This window comes from Ptychodera flava, chromosome 15 (assembly GCF_041260155.1).
Source record: "Ptychodera flava strain L36383 chromosome 15, AS_Pfla_20210202, whole genome shotgun sequence".
In the NCBI taxonomy this organism is placed as follows: Eukaryota; Metazoa; Hemichordata; class Enteropneusta; family Ptychoderidae; genus Ptychodera; species Ptychodera flava.
Window position 1 is genome coordinate 23225461 of NC_091942.1, and position 19415 is coordinate 23244875.

General features: G+C 37.0%; 1 protein-coding gene across 5 annotated transcripts in view; it reads right to left on the minus strand.

Annotated features, from left to right (window-relative positions):
* Nucleotides 1-19415, minus strand: part of LOC139151580 (FAD-dependent oxidoreductase domain-containing protein 2-like) — an 86499-nt gene that overhangs the window by 59240 nt on the left and 7844 nt on the right. Inside the window, exons 2-3 of one of the 5 annotated variants that reach the window (XM_070724481.1) lie at nucleotides 12367-12544; nucleotides 10646-10749 (exon numbers count right to left, since the gene is read on the minus strand). The exons of 1 other annotated variant lie outside the window; for it this stretch is intronic. The gene's annotated coding sequence lies outside the window, so the exon portion shown is untranslated. Of the gene's footprint in view, nucleotides 1-7911; nucleotides 8258-10645; nucleotides 10750-12366; nucleotides 12545-16362; nucleotides 16444-19415 lie in introns of those variants that run through there. 3 more of the 5 variants (XM_070724482.1, XM_070724480.1, XM_070724483.1) reach the window with 3 other exon arrangements.

Below are 19415 nucleotides of genomic sequence, written 5' to 3' on the forward strand. Positions count from 1 at the left end.
AGTGTTTTACAGAAGCCCAAAAACTTTTGAATATGACAATATGGATAGCATCAAGTAAATACATAAACACAGAGGGGACATATCCTCTTGCTGAATTTTGTATTATTCTTCAGTGATTTCAGAAATGTTTTTTTGTTTGGTTTGCTGTAATTTTATTTATTTTTTTTACTTTTTTTTTTGTTTTTGTTTGTTTTCACCAAAGAGAGTGTACCGGTACAGCTTTATCGAGATCTGTTCAAACTGTACAGCGTGGTTTTTCATGGACATGTCGATAATTTGATGTGTCAGTTACACCTACAAAATGTCTCAAACGGAATTCACTAAAAGCTCCCTGGCATGTCTGGGCAAATACCGATAACAACAATTCAACGATAATTTCACAGACACAATATGACACTCTGACTCAAAGAGCAAGCAAAGCATGTATTGTTTACAGCATACATGTACACGCGTGCCATGGAGCTGACTAATTTTCTATCTAAAGTTTAATGCTACAAAAGTTCCAACTGGCAAGTTATTGCCACGTACATGTACGTGGGACAGCAGAGTGTTACTACCAGCTCCAATCCTTTGCAACTGCATTCATAAACCCATATATCACACAACATGGCGAGCGGTACTTACAGTAAACATCAAACCCACACTTTCTGGAAGTTGTGCTTTTAAATCGATCTTGACCCTTTGCTGGTTTTGATTTTCCCCCCCCCCCCCCCCCCATCTCACCTGTACCTGTTGAAATGGAAATTCAATCATCCGTAATTAAAAATACTCCTGGCTATTAAAACCAAAACACTGGCTGCCTTTTTATTTTCCAAGAGTGGCAAACCACTTATTGTATCATTATTGACATCTGATCTGTGCCGGGTACATTCCGTGGTTTTCCTGCTACAAATGAGCTACTTATTGATCTAATCAGATGAATGCATTTGGCAAATCAAATTATCGACATGTCCATGAAAAACCATGCTGTACAGTTTGAACAGATCGCGATAAAGCTGTACGCTCAGTCTCAAATGACTAAAGCACCTTCCTTCAATGCTTCCAATCTTTCATGTACAGCAAAAACCTTGCACCCACATCAGCAGAACTGGCATCGGCCGACAGGATCCGTTCGGCTATCCGCGGGTTAAGATTAATATGTTTGCAGGAAACATGTTTCCTCCGCTTCAAATAAAACTTTTACGAGCCGCGTAGACAAGATGAGAAAATATTCGCTGCCTAAGGGGCCTTAAAGTTCTTCATTTGCATAGACGCTTTGTCTTCATACAAGGTGTGAGACTCATTTGAAATTTATAAATAATAGATCTGATAAAAAAATTGCATATTCAGATATTTTCTGACAGAAATCACATTATCGATCTGTCCAAACAGGAAAATCTTGAATATTTCATTACTTTGAAATCTACTCTGAAGCTACATATGACTTTTCAGAGGATTAATTCTTTGAACCAAAACCATTTTTTCCCCCCAGTAATCTTAACTTTTTGATATCGGGACTATCCTCACCACTAAGAAAATGAATGGTGCCATATATTGAACCAAAATTTAAATGCATACAAATACACCAATTGTACAGCTAACCACTATGGGCAAAAAGGGCCCTAAATTGTTCAGTACAGCACCCCCGCGGACAACGCTTTTGGCTGGTTGCTAGTGACGACAGCGAACATTGTATCAATTTCATTTCAATAAAATATCGATCGAAATCTGCTCGCCTGTCGCTCGTATTTCAGGTTACGTCATGAATTTTTCCATGGCAGCCCGTATATATGACTTATGTACCACAAAATCAACATATCTGTTGTTTTCTTCAACTCAAATTGAATCGAAGACAATTTGTGTAGTTTTGGTGATACTTTTATGTCTCAGCATATTTTGGCGCTCTTTGGACAAGTTTGGCGCCATGCGATCCGCGGGTATGCAACACAACATTGTATCAATTCGCAACAAAAGAATATCGATCGATAACGTTCACTACACGTTCACAGTGGAGACTCTACACCAGCTCGCTTCCGTTTTGCGTTATTTTTACCAATTTAATGAGATGTTCATGGTTCATATTCACCCAAATTTTGTATAAAAGACAACAACCTGACAGGTATTTGATCTGTACAATTTAGGAGACACTTGCTGATTGATTTGCGTCAATTTCAGACCCTTGTTCTGCACATGTAAACGCCGTCAGATCGCCATATTGTTGACGGCAACAGTATATTTTAGTGATCAGAATGAATAGAATGGCAATAAAACAAAATTTACGAAGAAATTCAAAAATCTAAAACGATACGATTTTTGCTTATAAGTCAAAGGATCACCGTGCCAATTTTCATTATCATTGGTTGAGAATTAAAAAATTTGAACCGGCGAGAAGTTTGCAATGTGTTCGGTCGATCGGACGCGCATAAACGCCATTGTTTTCTATGGGAATCGAAATTATTCGGCACATCGTAAAATGAAAAAGACATCTGAAAAAACCCGCCGGACCAAATTTTTCATTTCGCTGTTATTTCTTACAATATTTGAGATTAAGCATCTCATGAAGGTTAACTAAAACTCTATGGTTTTAGTTTTTTAAATTTCCCTCTTGTTTATGAAATGACGAGTTTACGATCGTTTGTGCTGTTGGCCGTGTTTTCGCCTATTTTTGCATAGAGTATTTTCGCTTCGGTATTTTAAGAATTCCTTCATGAAATTACTGCCGAAATATCATAATGGACAGAGGAACATATGAGGAAATGGAATCTGCATCTCTTTCCTGAATATTTAGCTGTGCGGCTAGGAAATTCGGCGAAGTTTCAACATTACGCGGAAGCTTGATTTGGCTCTCTTTACGCTCATTCAGCGTATGTGCGGCAAAAAATTGTCACACTTTGAGTGAACAATATAGAGGCCATTTTGCCCACAGTGAACATTACCCTCACCCCTATTTGTTACTATTACAACGGTCCAGCTGTACATAGAAAACGACTGGATTGTACCAAACTTTCAAGGTGCAAAAGGTATATTTGAAGCAAGTCATTCAAGTGAAGGGAATGATCTAAGTGAAGTGATCAGGGTAGACAATTATTCAAAATCTACAGCTGCCTGATGATTAACCTTATCCATGTTTTTGTTTTCCAGGAGAGCAGTTGTCATAATATTTTTCACTTTCAATATACAACTTGCTGAAGAGGTATCACAGAGGGACCGTGGATAATGTCATAACCAGACCTCCAGGCAGATACTTTTCAAAGCTAGGTGCACAAACAACATAAAGGTAGTACTTGTACCTGCCTTGAAAATTACGTGTTGCATGCTATGTACATGTATCCAGTGTACAGTGTATAGCTTGTCGCTGATGTGGTATATTTATATTTACATACATCAAATGCGAATTAAAACTCAGAAATTATTTCCATCTGTCAATCAGGCTTGGAGCTGTAAAATCTCACCTGCTCAGCTGAAAATTTAGTTGCTTTAGGGCAGGTGGGCAGGCAGTTGTTTCCTACTCAGATTCCACACTGATGGATGTAGTGGGTGTACGTTAATGCAGCTTTCTTTTTTCCGTAGGTCAATTCACTGCAGAATTGACGAAAGTTAGAATCTCAGATAATTGAATAAGAGACTTCATCAGTGCTCCACAAGTAGATAATTGTGCGCCCGACTGAAAAGGTTTTGTGCGAGCTGATGTCTCAGACTGTTTTGGGCAGCAAATTTGTAACGCATGTCTGTGCCGTTGGTAACTCTACATCATCTAGAAGATAGCATTTTGCTGGGCTTGACTATCTATTCATGGTGTAGGCAAACTAACATCTAATAAATGAATTCTTTAACTTTTGCAGCTACTGTGCTCAAGGAACTTTGAAATTTCAAACTAACAGGGTTTTTTTCTTTCCCTGGTAAGAATTAAGAAATTTGAGGTTCCATTTAGGATCTTCATGTATTTTTTCATTGGGAGTAAATTTATCGGGTGAAATGTACATTAAAGTAACTGATATTCAAAATCAAAAACAGCTGTCAATTACTTTGTGAATTATCTCTGTGGGCCACTTTGCACAAAAGGCAAGTTTGTGAAAACATCATTTTCTCCTTACTTTTAATATGAGTCCACAATCTGTTTACACCCGATTCCCTGTAAAAAGGTCCACAATCACCATTGGTAACAATGGGTTTGGGCCAAACCATTGTGCTGAAAAGGGTAAAACATATTTATCCCTGAGTCCGTTTTGCCTCAGTAAAGTCAACTGTTACCCTGCATACTTATACATGTCTTCAATTTGCATTTCACTGTTAAGACAAGAGTGTGAAAAGATCCTTGGTATTTTCCTCTATGAAAATCAACATTTTGAATTCAGCGAAGGTAAATAAAAAGCGCAAATTGCTGTCGGAATTCAATTAACCTTGCAAAATTCGACTAATTGAACTGTTATCAAAACAAATATCAAGAATTCACAGCTATCGAAATGCAATCAATAAGGCAACAAAAGACCCGTATCTGATCAAGACTTCCGTACAATGACATATCACTTCAACTTGTACTGATGTTCATTGCGAGTACACGTGAAAGTTACGGGGGTTTTATTGAGAACGGAGATAAGTATTCATTGACAATGATTGATGAATGGACGTATATCTTCCCGTGTAACCCGTCAAATAATTCATTCAATGGAGAATTCCTGCTGACAAAGACGGATGCCCTGTGTCAGTTATGAACAATGCACACTGGTTCAGATCGTTAATCGAAACATTCTATGGCTAATTATGGACGTGTCAAAACAGCAGCCATGTGTTAGACCCGTTCTGGTTGTTTTAATTTATTTTCAATGGCCGGCAAGAACAGTAAAATGAAAATGCAATAAATTACACTTTGGATTTTCCCAAGATGCACAACAGATAATCCAAAATGAATGAAGGGCTGAAACTTGTACTGGAGGTAACAGAACAAAACAGAACCAGGCTCGGTTTTGAATCTCACCCATGAGACTTTCAACTAAATATATCTCTGAATGCGGAAATGGTTTGACGTACTGGCCCCCATCCGAATCAACCAATCTATCTCCGATGATTGAAATACATTTCGTTCTTCAGCATCCTGGGAACACAGAGCTCTGAAAACTCCATCAATTTGCGCAATACAGAGAGGTGATTTTTTTCTTCAATTCTAGGAATAAGAATTCATCAAATCTCAAGACAAGGTGACTTCCTAACAGAGTTTTCTGCTTCCTCTTTTCCGCCGATGACATCTTCTCATCAGCGATGAATCTTCGTGACATTGGAAACTTCTCGTTTGATGGGTAATTATTATCAACATCTGTATTTTCCTTTCTTTAACCAAATGACTTAAACATTGGATACGCCAGAGTGTCTGCTCCCAAACTTGCCACCCTGGAGCTACTCACGTCTTCAATGAAATACGCAAACCTTGAAATAAAGATGATTCTGAACAGTGGATGGATTAACCTGCTTATCATTATATGGTGTTGTTATTAAAAATTGAATTCAGTGGATAGTTTAAGCTTCAGAATTAATAAATTCATCAGACTTTAAGTTCATCCTGATCAGAATAAAAAAGTGGCAGCTTTGTAGGGCAAATATGCCCAGACAATGATATCTATGATTTTGACACCCTGGTTTGCAGTTCTGAAAGCATAACACAAAGAAATGTAAGTGCTCGCAATCCACAAAAAGTCAAATTTCTTGAAGAATTAACGATTTCAACATTCTTATCAAAAACTATCAAAATACACCTGAAGTACTGTATTTTCTACATGAGTTCTACCCAGTTGATTTAGAGTCTGAACGTATACACATTGCTTTGAAGCTGTGTTGTAAAATTTTTCTTGAAACTCCAGTAAAATTTGAATCTACAATTGAGCTACACTAAGTAGTTTGGTTTGAGCGTAATTTCCGTGTTTAAGTGGAATTGTCAAACAGAAGGAAACCGTCACAATGCATCAGCATTCTCAGAGCATACAGCATTTGTCGGGACTGCAAGTGTAACTACATTATGTCATGCTTGTTTCTTTTTCAAAAGCTTTACTGGAGAAATCACAGCTTATTCTAGGATCTACAGTTAAGATGAAACTCATGAAATTCACAGATATTTACGGGCAACGTCTTCAATTAGATTATAAGACAGGGATAGTCTTGACTATGCTAAACTCGACAGGTTTCTCTCTCTAACAAGTCGAACAGTCTAAAAACTTTGATTGGTTGGTAAAAACAACACAAACATATCCATATAACTGAGGAGAATAGACAAAATTTTAAACATTATCAATGTGAAAATACACTCTCTATGTATCTGACCACGGTTTCAATTCAACTTTTTTTTCGCAAAAACATGCATATCACTTGACAGATTTGACAAAGAGTATAGCTGTGTACTCATGGCGTCACACAGAATTTTTCTGTGGCTGGGAAAGATGAATTTTGAAAGGGAATCAGAAAAGAGAAAGGAAGACGAGAATTTCTTTTTGTTTACGTCAGAAAATAAAGTTAATGCATGGGATATATGGACGGAAAAATGTCTTTTAGCGGCAAAAATTGTCTGGAATGAATTCCTTTAGATTAATCAATTTCACTGCTGTATGTTTCACTCTGTATGTCAGGCAAAAATTTGCAATCTTTTTAGCCATTAACTTTTAACACATGTATTAATAACAAGCTTTGGTGTCACCGAAGCAGCTATTTGCTCGTTAGCATGAATGGAATCGGCGTATAGTAAATTATGTGAACAAATTCTTGATCCTGTCAATATTAAATTGAAAATGTGTTTTGTGGGACTGTTAACTCTTCCACTATGTTTCAAGATGTTGATAAATAGACCCGATGCCTGCCAGAAAATTGACAACAACTTCATAGAACAGCAGCTTTATCTGCTTTTGTGATAAGGAGAAGACTTTTTGAGATTGAACCAGTAGGATTTTTGTGTTTCTTTGCATCTGATGAATTGTCCTGATCGTACCGAATGTAGTATTAAAACACTGACAGGTTTCTCTGAAGCAAAACTTCTAAACCCACTGATGCGTGCTGTCGTCAAGAACTAATTGTCACACGCAGAGGCATTTTCCTGGCACCGCACGTCGTAAAAACCATGAGACCCTGCGGCATCCAACGCTACGGTATCCTTCGGTCAGTGACACTTTTTCGTGAAGCGCGAGAAATGCACGTCTTAACTGCCAAGTGCCTTGGAATTGCCCTGAGCACGACTCAAAACTGGAGACACCAGTTGATTGTATTGGTGTAGCAGTATGCTATACTGATTTAGATCGGAAGCAACACATATTCATGAATCATCACTCTCTGTGTTCCGACAACCAAGACTTACCAACAGCAAGTGTGAACTAAAATGATTTATAGGGATTTGATAATTTCAGCATTAAATTCAAATCTTGACGGCACGTACAATCACATCTCTGATACACATGTATTCGATTTTGAGAAGAATTTCTTAGAACCCTAAATCTGGGTTTATTAGTTAAATCATCATGAGACGTACAATGGTGCGGTAATGTGATAACTACAGGTATTGCAATACATGTATTACAACTTTACAGTCACCTGGAGATAGGCACAAAAACTACAACTACCGTAGTACATTTAGTGTTTGTGAGTCTGCTGTAACTTCAAATGTCTTATTGGAAATGGAATTTCAGTTATTAGGATTTTACGTTTGAGCTGGACTGATGAACACTGACTTTCAGCCACTGAATGGAACTAAGATACCTACCTGCACCACTGAAACTTACACCTTCATATACACATGTAGGCTATTATAAAAGAAAAAGCTGAACACACGAGCAAAAAAATTTCAAAGGACATAAAATATCCTGAAGGCTGCTAGAAACATCAACATACAAAGAATGAAAGGGAAGCTTCATCCTTTGATGTAAGGAAACGGAACATGAAAAGATGTAAGCTAAACACTACCTGTATTAAGCAGAACGGCAGATCGACAGGCGGCAACGTTGTATGATAGTGGGATGGCCCACAGAGAATCAGCTGTGGTGTATGTGGATTATAGCAGTAACACTGTACGAAGCGGCTGGGAGTTGGTCAAGTGTGAAAAGTCAGGCGGTTACTCCGGAGACGACTTGAAGAATAATCTAACTGAGAAGCCCCGGCTCTGAATTTTCAAAGGCTCCTTGTATTTATACTAGAGCATGAGTTTCCCCAGGGGGAACAATAGAGGGGGCTGTCTCTGCCATTGTCATGAAAGTAAACCATGATACCTGTTCCAGTTGGCGGCATCTGGTTGGAAGAAATCTTTTCAACTGATGTGGGGAGGAGAGAAGAAGCGTTAGGTGGGCGGAACAAAGTGTCCGTTTACAAATAAAGACAGTAGACACAGGTTTTACAGGTTGAAGTGACATCAATTGCACAGCTGCAAGTCCAATGAGAGAATACCTTAAATTTACATTTGCTCTCCTATTTGCCGATTGGAAATTGATGGATTTATGTATTTAACCAATCAGATATTACGACAGCTAATAAAAAGGGCTGAATGGGGAAAACTTTCAGTATGACATGCTCAGTTACGTGGTAAAAGGAAATCATGAGAAAGCAGTGAAGGAGAGTACAAGTATTTTCTAACAACAGGAAAGATGTACATGCGTGTACATCCATGACAGCCATGGACTAGAATTTCTACAGACGAAATCTAAAGCACACATAATTATAGCCTGAATACAAAACTCCCAGGAAGATAAATAGTCATTACCTCGTCAAAGCATGATCTTTGTATCGTATCAATGAGAAAATACATCATGGGACTCTTCCATTTGATATGGGGGTGACAGAACTACACCCACATAAGAACTTTGAAGTCAAGCTTACGAAACCTTCAGTGTTGCATCTTTTGAACTGACGAATTATGCACAAGCAAGCAATAAACATGAATTGAGAAATCAGATTCATATTTGTGGAAATTTTTTTTTTTCAAAAGACATTTTCAGAGAATGCTTGTAAAGACAAATCTTTCCCTCTCAAGTATAGATTTATTTACTGCTTCAGGAGTTCCAGATTGAAACTCGTCAATAGTATAGAATGTACAGAAGATAGAGTTTTTATAACAAACAGAAAAAGACAATAGATACATACATAAAGAAATTGGGAAATATTGACTAATGGTCGGGTTTCAGGGAACTATATTATTCTCACAGATTTATTTTGCAACAGATTTATTTTGAAACAGTTGTGTGTGATATACCTTTCTGACAGCACAGCTAGTAATTAATTTTCCTGTGACTCAAATGTGAAAACTCGTAAAGAGCATAGTGGCACAGTTTAAACTGGACAGATTCAGATCGTTCGGGTTCAATTGCTTATAATCTCTCTGTGATGAATCTGTTCTTTTCCAGAACATCAATGAAAGTCGAGCCTCGTACTCTTATTATAGTGTGAATTATCAATAGTTCACATTGTGTAAGTTTACACCAACACGTTTTGCCAACAGTTTCACTAAAACAACACCGCCACAGTTCATGGTAAAATATTAATGAACCAGATCATACATACAGTAACCTGTGTATCATCTCCTGTGAAAAACCTCAAACACATACACAAATACCAAAACACACACAAATGAAGTCACCTCTACAGCTGCACATTTAAACTCTGCCAAACTACAGTCACGTCATATTGAAATTTATAAAAAGGAAGTGATATATGTAAGTTTTTTTCTCAAACATGTCCTTCCATTAGTCGACGGTATTCATAAGAAATTTGGTGATACTCAAAGGTATAATTTTGACAAACTCCTTATTTCTTGAACTTGTACCGCCGTCAAGCGAAATAAGCCTCAGACTGCCACTCTTTACGCCGACGAAAATTTGACAGCACAATCAAAATGATGAACACAGACTCTCTCTCGCATTTCAAGTTGTTAGATGACCTTTCTTACATAAATCCCCGTTATTGAAAATTTCACTTCCTCAAACACCAAATGTTACACAAGGTTGAATACCTATTGACGTTTTGTAACAGTCTTTGAGCTGATGGCGACAACATGTTTTCCGTATCTGACTGACATCCTCAAAGGAAAGAGGACATTAGGTAATTACTCACGAAAAAAAAATACAACAAGGCGCATTCACTTTGTCGACTTCGATGATGAGAGAGGGTACCTTTTAATCAGTAGACTTTCCACAGCGAGATGGAAATGGCAGGTCCGTCTCACCGTGGCAATATACACACACATCACCATGGTTACGTACATTTAAAGTTGCACGTCATATAACATTCGCGAAGGCAGCTGAACATAATTAGTTCAATAGACTCTGTGAAGGTGGGCTTTATTGGAAACACAAATGGTCGTGCAGCAGTTGAATAACTTGGAGAACGATCGACATTAATTTCCCATTATGTCACTCAATTAAGGCTTAGCTATGTCTAACTATAATCAGTTAATCTGTTTTAGTGCAAGACTCATACACTGTAGTTGCAAGTGCATGAATGATAAATTATTAAATCTTCATTGTTATTTCACAAAAGTATTAAAGGCCAGGGACTTGATCCCCAGAATCAAGTTTGTTTTAGTCTATAAGTGGATTATAGAGTGTTATAGCCTTTTGTTTTCAATTGAAATTGTGATCTGAAGTAGATTTCCCTGTGAGAAAATCAGACGCCGGCACAGGCCTTTGATCTCACCCAGCATAATACTTACTAGATCATCTCTTTATCTGATCACAGTCCCTCTATCCACTGGTCTAGAAACGTGGCTGGTTTCTTTGTGACACTCCGTGATATGAACAAACACACGATTCACACCTTAAACAAAGGACACCAACAATGTTCAACTGGCCGTTATATCAATGTCGCTACCCCACGATCCTATGACAGCCGCAATGTGATCGTTCAAAAACATGACGTTTTTGGGTTGTTATTTTCAGAATATCACAAAACATTACTACTTGTTCCCGTAAGAAACACTAAACAATTTCAGACCTGAAAACCATAATTTGAAATTGTACAGAGCAGGTCAGTTGTAGTGTTAACCGCAGATACATGTATTCTACAGTGATATTGTGATTTGAGGCATAAGATAACCAACATGTTAAAAACATGATGGAAGGATTTGCAGTAACCTTTCAATGCATGGTTACATACATGTCATGAACGATATGTGAATGCATGGTGTATACCATCCTAAAGTCTGCCCTTGGGTAGCTTTCATATTCTGCTGATCTTTCTGATGATAACGCCAAAAGGATTATGTATTTTGCAAGTTGAGGAGTCCTGTAATGGAAAAACTGGCAACTGGGCCACAAAACGTTGGAAGATTTCTGTCCAATACATCATCGAAAATCGGGTGCTCTGACAATAAATAGATCTAGGAGTTGAAAACTATTTCCCATGCAAAGAAAGCTGTAAAGTTTTATAAAATGAGTAAAGCAAGTCCAGAGCTGACATATTTTAATCTACTTTCTGAAAGATGTACGGTCAAAGCAAACAAGAAATAAATCATTGTCTGAGTACAATTTACGGTGCACATCTGCTATGCTCAACTCGTCAAGAAAGAAAGTGTTGGTATTACATTCATAAATCATGAAATAGTTTTTCCACCGATACATTGTGTATACACAAGTACAGAACTGGAAAATATAGAACAGAACTATGTTTACTGGTAAGTGTGTATGTACAACACATGTACAGAAGAACATCTCCACAGGTCCCAGGGTTACTGGGGGTCAAAGTTACAGTAAAAGGGTTACTGACATTACAGTTACTCTTCCAGAATCATCTGGACACATGCATAGTCTCCACAGACATTTTGATGTACTTTTGTCGGTAATCTAAAATGTGTAGCAGGCTATAATTCTAGTCTGCATCCAAAAACCACTTTTCAATCATCAACGTTCTCATGATGATATATAATACTCATTGATATTCTTATTTGGATTATGATAATTATATATCATTGATTACGAAATTATTTTATTGTTATTGTTATTATTGTTGTTGTTTCTATTATGGTCTTTTGTTTAACCAGCATTGCTGTCATTGGTAGTTTTGATCAGGTTGTGACTGGAAGGAAGTTCATCATACTCTGTACCTGGTGCAGATCTACACGCACTTTGCAGGCTCCTGAAGTAACATGTGGCTTAGAAATTACTTTTGAATGCCAGTTTTAAGCATAGAGGAACGCTGCACTTAAAAGATTAGAGCAGTTTCTAAATCCCATCACCACTGATTGACATCCTCTACAATCTGACCACCTTTACACTGGTGTTTTTGTGTTAAGACTGATTTTACCCTTGATTTACCACACTAACACAATGGGGAAAACAAATCGACATGTACTCCCGGAAATTTCAACTAAAAGTGAGATGATGATTGGCACTTTTTTTTAAAAAAACACTTCATGTAAGGAATATTTTTACATACTTGCCTATTTTCTTTCACACTCCTTTACACAAACTGTTGATTTCTCAATTCAATTTTTCTTTCTCTTCTGAAACCTTGTCACTATGCTTTCAGCTTTCATGCAATTTTTCTGTTCCCTACATCTGACACTCTGAAACACCAATATCAGGTCTTGATTTCACTCAGCAAATTACTCTACCTGCAAAAAAAAATAAACATGTCAAAAAATGTCTTGAAATATATCCTACACACAAGTGTGCCGTGTATCTATCAGCTATTCCCTTTTGGTCAATCATACAGAAGTGAAAAAAAGTAGTTCTTTGGAAAATGTATGAATTTCTCTGACAGGCATTCCATACACCAACCATAGGAGCTAACCCTTGACAGTCAACCACCCACCTGTTTCAGAATTCTGTCTCTAACCTATTATCTCAATTTGATATTCAGCCTTCGATGGACATATAGTGCCCACAGTATCTTTTTTTTTACCAGCACAAATCCAGTAAATGTGGAAAAATATATTATTATAACTTCTAATCTTCCTTACGGCCATATCAATGCTAGCAATCATTATTTTCAGTTAATTTCCTCAGAGAAGACAGTAATGGACAAGACGTCACCTTTATGATCCAAACATGGATTAATAGATGATTGCTTGTCAATTAGAATTTATCTTGGAGTTAATTCTATTATGATTTCTCTGAATTGTCCCCTTCCACAGGCACTTTTTAATCAGACAATGCACTACTCTGAATCGTTTATCCTGGAGAAGGAACAACGAGCACAAGAGTTTTCGAAAAAACTAGCAGCATGCTTTTTGCGCCAGTTGTTCCTATCACAAACTGGCCACAGAGGGCGCCAAGCACTTGCATTCTGCCTTAGCTGGCCTGTGAAGATTTAGGGACAGTCATCTTAACGGGAGTCTTTTTATGACACAGAGAAGACAAGAACAAGCAGATGTCTAATGCATCCATCCTATCATGGAATACTCAGTGCTATCTATGCAAAACTCAAACCGAACAGGAATATCAAATTATCATCCAGGTTTAATATATCCTCTCAGGTTGTCTCTGACACAGGAAAGTTTACAAAGACCTGACAAAAATAGTTGCTGAGATATGAAGTTTTGGTTTGTACTACATATAACTGTATTCTATTCGCGAAATGAAGAACCATCGTTCCTCCTTGTCAAGATCAATAATGTGAATGAGAGGTAGTCCTCTCTTCTGAAACAATATTTGTCATTTCAAAGGTTTCTGATTATCTGATGGCATTAGGTAGACCTACAGATCTGAAGACGTAAAATCCCGGAAATTAGAAGAAACCCAATCAGTGCGGTTCAAATACTGGTTTCACATGCAGACGGATGGAGTCATTTTGTAATCTGACAGCCAGCTGCAGCATACATCTGAAAAAACTAGCATCTGCACACAGCCATTTGCAGAGAAGTAAAATTCCTGGGTCTATAATACTCTATGCTTTAACTTAAGACAACGTCAGTTCTTTATTTGCAAGGCATTAAACAGAGCAAGAACCAGAGAAATTGATGGCTTTGATATTGTCGTTGAGTTGTACAACCCCTTTCCTTTGTCAATACAACATACTATCAAATCAGTCTTTGGTAATTCAAATATTTTTATTACTTTGCAGAGTGACACTTTAACTCGAATATTACGTGTAGACAATCATACATACATGATTTTGTTTGGCCTACGATAGGTTCTTTCACAAAGCAACAACACGTTTTTTTAAGTTTAAGTTATTCACACCGGTATTTTCAATTACAAGAAGTGACACATTTTTGCGGTGAAAAGGCAACAAAAGGATCAAATCCACTCAGGCGAGACTTTTACAGCGGCCGAACCGCAATAAAAGATGTGCGAACAAGTTTGTCGGTTTGTCAACCTAACACAAGCTGATGAGAACTGAATGTTTTATGAGTTGCCAGGTTCCAAACTAATGGCAGCAAAGCAGCTGCACACATTAATCTTGACATAAACTCATACGGTAATTGTATATTGGATATCAAAGACTTACATTGGAGCTTTGTTTTATACTCTAGGGCTTTGAGGGAAATCAATTACATGTAATAAAAGATCAATGAGCTAAAAAGTCGGTGCCTAAAGGCACTTCTAGACTTTTCAAATCCCTTTTCAACAAACTTCAACACATTTTTCTGTACACAATTCTGGACTGCATATACAAGTACATGTTTATTTCAATACATTTACATGTTATACTTCCATACATATACATGTTAATTTCCATCATGGTTACATACCAGTACATGTACATGCACATGTTCATTTCCATACATACATTATTACAGATATACATATGGTACATACCGGTACATGCACATATACATACATTTACCGGTACATGTTTATTTCTATACATGTATGTTTATTTTCGATACACACATGTACATATACATGTTTATACATATACCGGTACATGTTTATTTCCAGGTCCTGCACATGCTCATTTCTATACATGTACCGGTACAGTCCATGCTCTACACAGTTGGAATACAGGAGGACAATAAATTTATTGATTGAAAGCCAGAAACTCACATATCAACCAAAACAATCTGCGGTGTACAGGTCACTGTAGAGATGAGAACCGGCGACAGTGTACCATCAATTCTCAGAAAATTTCAGGATGCTCCTTGTTCAAGAAGTATCCTAAGCACAGTGAAGAGGTAGACCACTCTTCTCAACAAAATTTGAAACAGTATTTGATGACATATTACCCCATAACAACTGGACTTTTGGTACATTCCTATTCTTTTCAGTAGGATGGAAGGACCTACTCACAGGCAGACAGGGGTGCAAGAGTCAAATTCCCAACTAAATTCTTACATTCGATGGGAAGACTGAGAGTGCATTTAAATCTGAAAATTAGATACCTACATACTGCATAGCATTGTTACTATATCACAATACACAAGCACAGTTTAATGTTAAATCCGTCAACTGGTTTTAAAATTTGCCTTTTAATTTGTTCAATAGTGAGTACATCGATCGGTACACCAGCCTGGAAAGTAAAAACAACACGAGTCATGGTACCTATGGATAATTTTACGGAAACGTGTACCATTGTACTGCATGCAATAAATCAATTTTCCTGATATTTCTGGTCATGATAGCATCGTAAATTCAAAATCTTTCTCATTTTCTGAAATGAGTTGATTTAGAATGTACATTATAGGGTATTCACAACAGTGACAATTTAAGACTGTCAGCAGGGTCATCCAAACTATTACAGGCAATATTCGCACACGGACAATACAATGAGCCGACGGGCAATGTAACTGAGGTGGCAAATGAAATGTCACGTGGCATTACATCAAATTGAAGTATGAAACGATATCACACGCAATGTCTCAGCCAATTACAATTTGCGTGCTCTAAAACGATATGATGGTGAACAGTTAAAATGACTGCTTGCCTAAAACTTTAATGTCAATGATGCGAACGCACTGAACTATGAAATAAGGTTCACTTTACAGAAATTCCCAGCAGTCATTTGACTGAAAGTTTAACATAGCTGCAAGGTTTTATGTATAAAACTTCATGAAAATAAAACTCCTCCACAGAAAATTCGACTGAATTTCTGCAAATTATCCACTACAATTTGCTGTCCTGGGTGTGTCATGCTGCATCACCATCAATAACCAGGACATACAGACATTTGACGGAAAATTTTCAAACCACATCCTCCCCAAAAAATGCTAACATCACTTTAGCTGATCTTACAACATAAAAGAATGGGATAATTGAAGATAAATATCAGTGATGCCATGATTATATAAAAGAAAATGGAATGGTACGGCGTAATTGATAAAATAAATCAAAATTCTATTTCTTTCCCTTCAAAAACTTTTTATCAGCTTATTTGCGAATTTACGTTTTTAACTCTGACATTACGTTATCGGAGATGGAAATGTAAGACTTAAAATACGTCCTGATTATTACCTCAGTCTAAGATCAGATAAATATATTCATTACCCACCTATATGTACTTCCAAGTATTTATCTTCAAGATTGAGGAGAGAGATAATACGTGTATTTTCACAATGGACTCCAATATTTTATTCTCTCAATTTTACGGCATATATCATACCGGGGGTATAATACGTAATCAAATGGAACAATGTCCCATCTAAAATTTGCATTTCTTCCTTGAATGGCAATTTAAATGCAAATGTTGGCTGCACACTAACAAAATGAAATTTGCCTGATAAATAATTATAACAATGATCAAGTCTTCAAAAATTACCCCAAATAAATAGAATCCCATAGCTTTAGGTCTAGCATTACACATTCAAGATGACTAAGGCTTACAAATATTCATTTTATTATACCATTAGAAAAGCTGCCCTATATTCTGTTACTAACAAATGACGTACATACAGTCTGATATTTTTATCCTCCGTCCTTTTTTTAGATTTAATTTTCAGTGACTGTACAGAAAAGGTTAATGCTAGTATCATTTCCTTTGTTGAAAGACTTGTGCTTCAACCACCTCAGGATATTTGCAGAAGTATGCTTGCAAAATGTGGTCTGACACGAGCAATATCTCCCACACAGACCTCAGGGGGTTTATCAGGACCTCAATGGTCAGATGTTGACAACTTCCCATCATACGTATTTCAAAAGTCCATTAATAATAATAACCCCCTGGAGGGATTTTACTATTGACGATATACTCACAATGACAAAAAATTTCAGGGCAATATCGTACATGTATCGCATCAAAACAAGAAAACTTCACTTAAATTTGGCAGTTTTACTTTTCAAAAGATCATCCATGCAAATGAGTGCAATATCACCTCGTCTTGAATTCACCCATGGCCAATGTATTAAAGCATACAGAGATTAGCTATGAAATTAGTGAAAATCATAACATTCAAGTGACCCATTGACATCAATACATGTAAGTTCAGAAGACACATGGTTAGATCATTTCTATTTTTTTTATATAAACTCTGAGATCTCCCTCCGATGGAGAACCGTGATGTTTTTCTATTTCTCTCATGTCCAATGTCACTTGTCTGACAAGTTGCTTGTTACAAAAAAGCAAGCCATTATGGATGTTTTTTCCTTTTTTTTTTCCTTTTTTATTTTTTTGTCAGGGGCAAAGTTGGTAAATCTCATGTGGGTTGTGGCTCCCCTTGGTACTTACATACCAAGCTAAACTGTCTGATGTCATAACAAAATGGTTCACAGTCATTTAGCATATTCCATGTTCCCATGTATAAATTATTAGCATAAATAGAAGCTAACATTTTTCGTTCAAAATAAAAAGCAGCAAAAAGCATGAATAACCCTATCTAACACCCCCAACCAAAATAAATACCAGTTCATAATTCAAAGAAATACATATATAACATTACAACACAAGCAATCTACCCATGGTTGACTATACAGCAGTTATTGAAGTAGAACAAACTAACATACTTGTACAGACAAAGACATGCAGAATTTGTCCTCATTTCATTCTTTTTTTTTTGACAAAGTGTGTGCCAAATTTATGTGTCACTGCATGTTTAATAAAACTATTCAATGCAGACGACCAAAGCTGTTTTTTTTGTCCAAATCAGATTTCGCGAGTCCAAAAATGGTTGCATTGAAAAACTTCCATTAGATCTACTCAAAATCTGGCTCTCAAAATTTTGTGGTTTTGCAAACCAGTGCCGTGGTGTTTTGCTGTTTGCGCGACCACAACATGAAAAAGCTTAGATTATACTAAACCTCAATTGATACTAAACCTTGATGATGTCAAGCCTCAAAATGGCTATCAGATGCCACAATGTACATTTGTTAGTTCACCTGGGCTTTTTGCCAGTTGATATAAGGAATCGTTAATAATGCATAAAACAAGTGTTTCTACTCAAGAATGTTAGCTTTACAATGTATTCCTTTAACTTGACAATTATGTACAGTGGAAGGTGATACTTCACAAACATAGCATTTTTAAAGACCTAGGAATACTGTTAATATAAAACAGAAGTATTAATTATTTTGGTTAGACATTTTACTGTGGATGTGTTTTTGCCTGAACACTGTCTAAACAACCCTGGAATAACCTCATACACAGAATAACCCATACACCCAGGAGTGTACAACACTATCAATGTGAGAAAAATCTAGTGAAATATATTACCTGAATTTACCTACCTGTCAGCTGCGCTAATTTTATTGTTGTACATTCATGAACCAATCCCTTTGGCTATATAGCATATAATAACAATAATAATAATAATGGGTTCTCAGAAAGTGCACATATCCACAAGTACTTGTGCTCAAGTTGCTTTGCAATTGTTATTATTACCCTTGGTCACTGATGGACACAATTTGATACCACTCAACTCCCTGGGGAGCAAACAACATGCTCACATGTGCAGCTAATGAGGGCAGCAACATCTTGCAATGTTTTATTGTTTGCTGTAGTTTTCTGTTGAGGAGGCACCTGTCTAAAAATTCAATAGCCACTACATTAGCCAAACTGTCCAGGTGTTTGTATCCATTTTTAACTCTCTGTAGCATTTGGCTAATTGGCGATCGAGTAGCAGGAGCCCTGTGTCTAGGCGAGTCACAAAACCCGGACTGAGACGAGACGAGACGAGACGAGACCAAAAGACCTCCTATCTTACTGATAGAAAAGTTATGTTTTTTTGCACATAGGCAGCACTGATGATCTGTATCAATGCCACGGGAAAAAAATAAACCTTCATTTTATTCAATAACTAAAGTTCTCATTCATTTTCAATTTCAGAAATTCTAAATATTCTAAAGAGTTGAGGTCAAAGAAATATTTGTGAGTGTACAGTGCGTATCGTATATTGTTTGTTACCCTTTTTTGTTCAAAATGATGGTATAAATGCGCGCAGGGTTGTGTAAAGCAGACACTTTCACCTTTCAGCGCTCATAATTTTTAGAGCTCAGGTTCACTATCAAAGTTCTACGCTGACTTTCTGATCATTATTTCGACCAGCGCAAGGGAACAGCGAGAGAAATGGTAAGCAGTGTTCTCCCTAGGCCCTTCAAGCTAAATGCTACAAT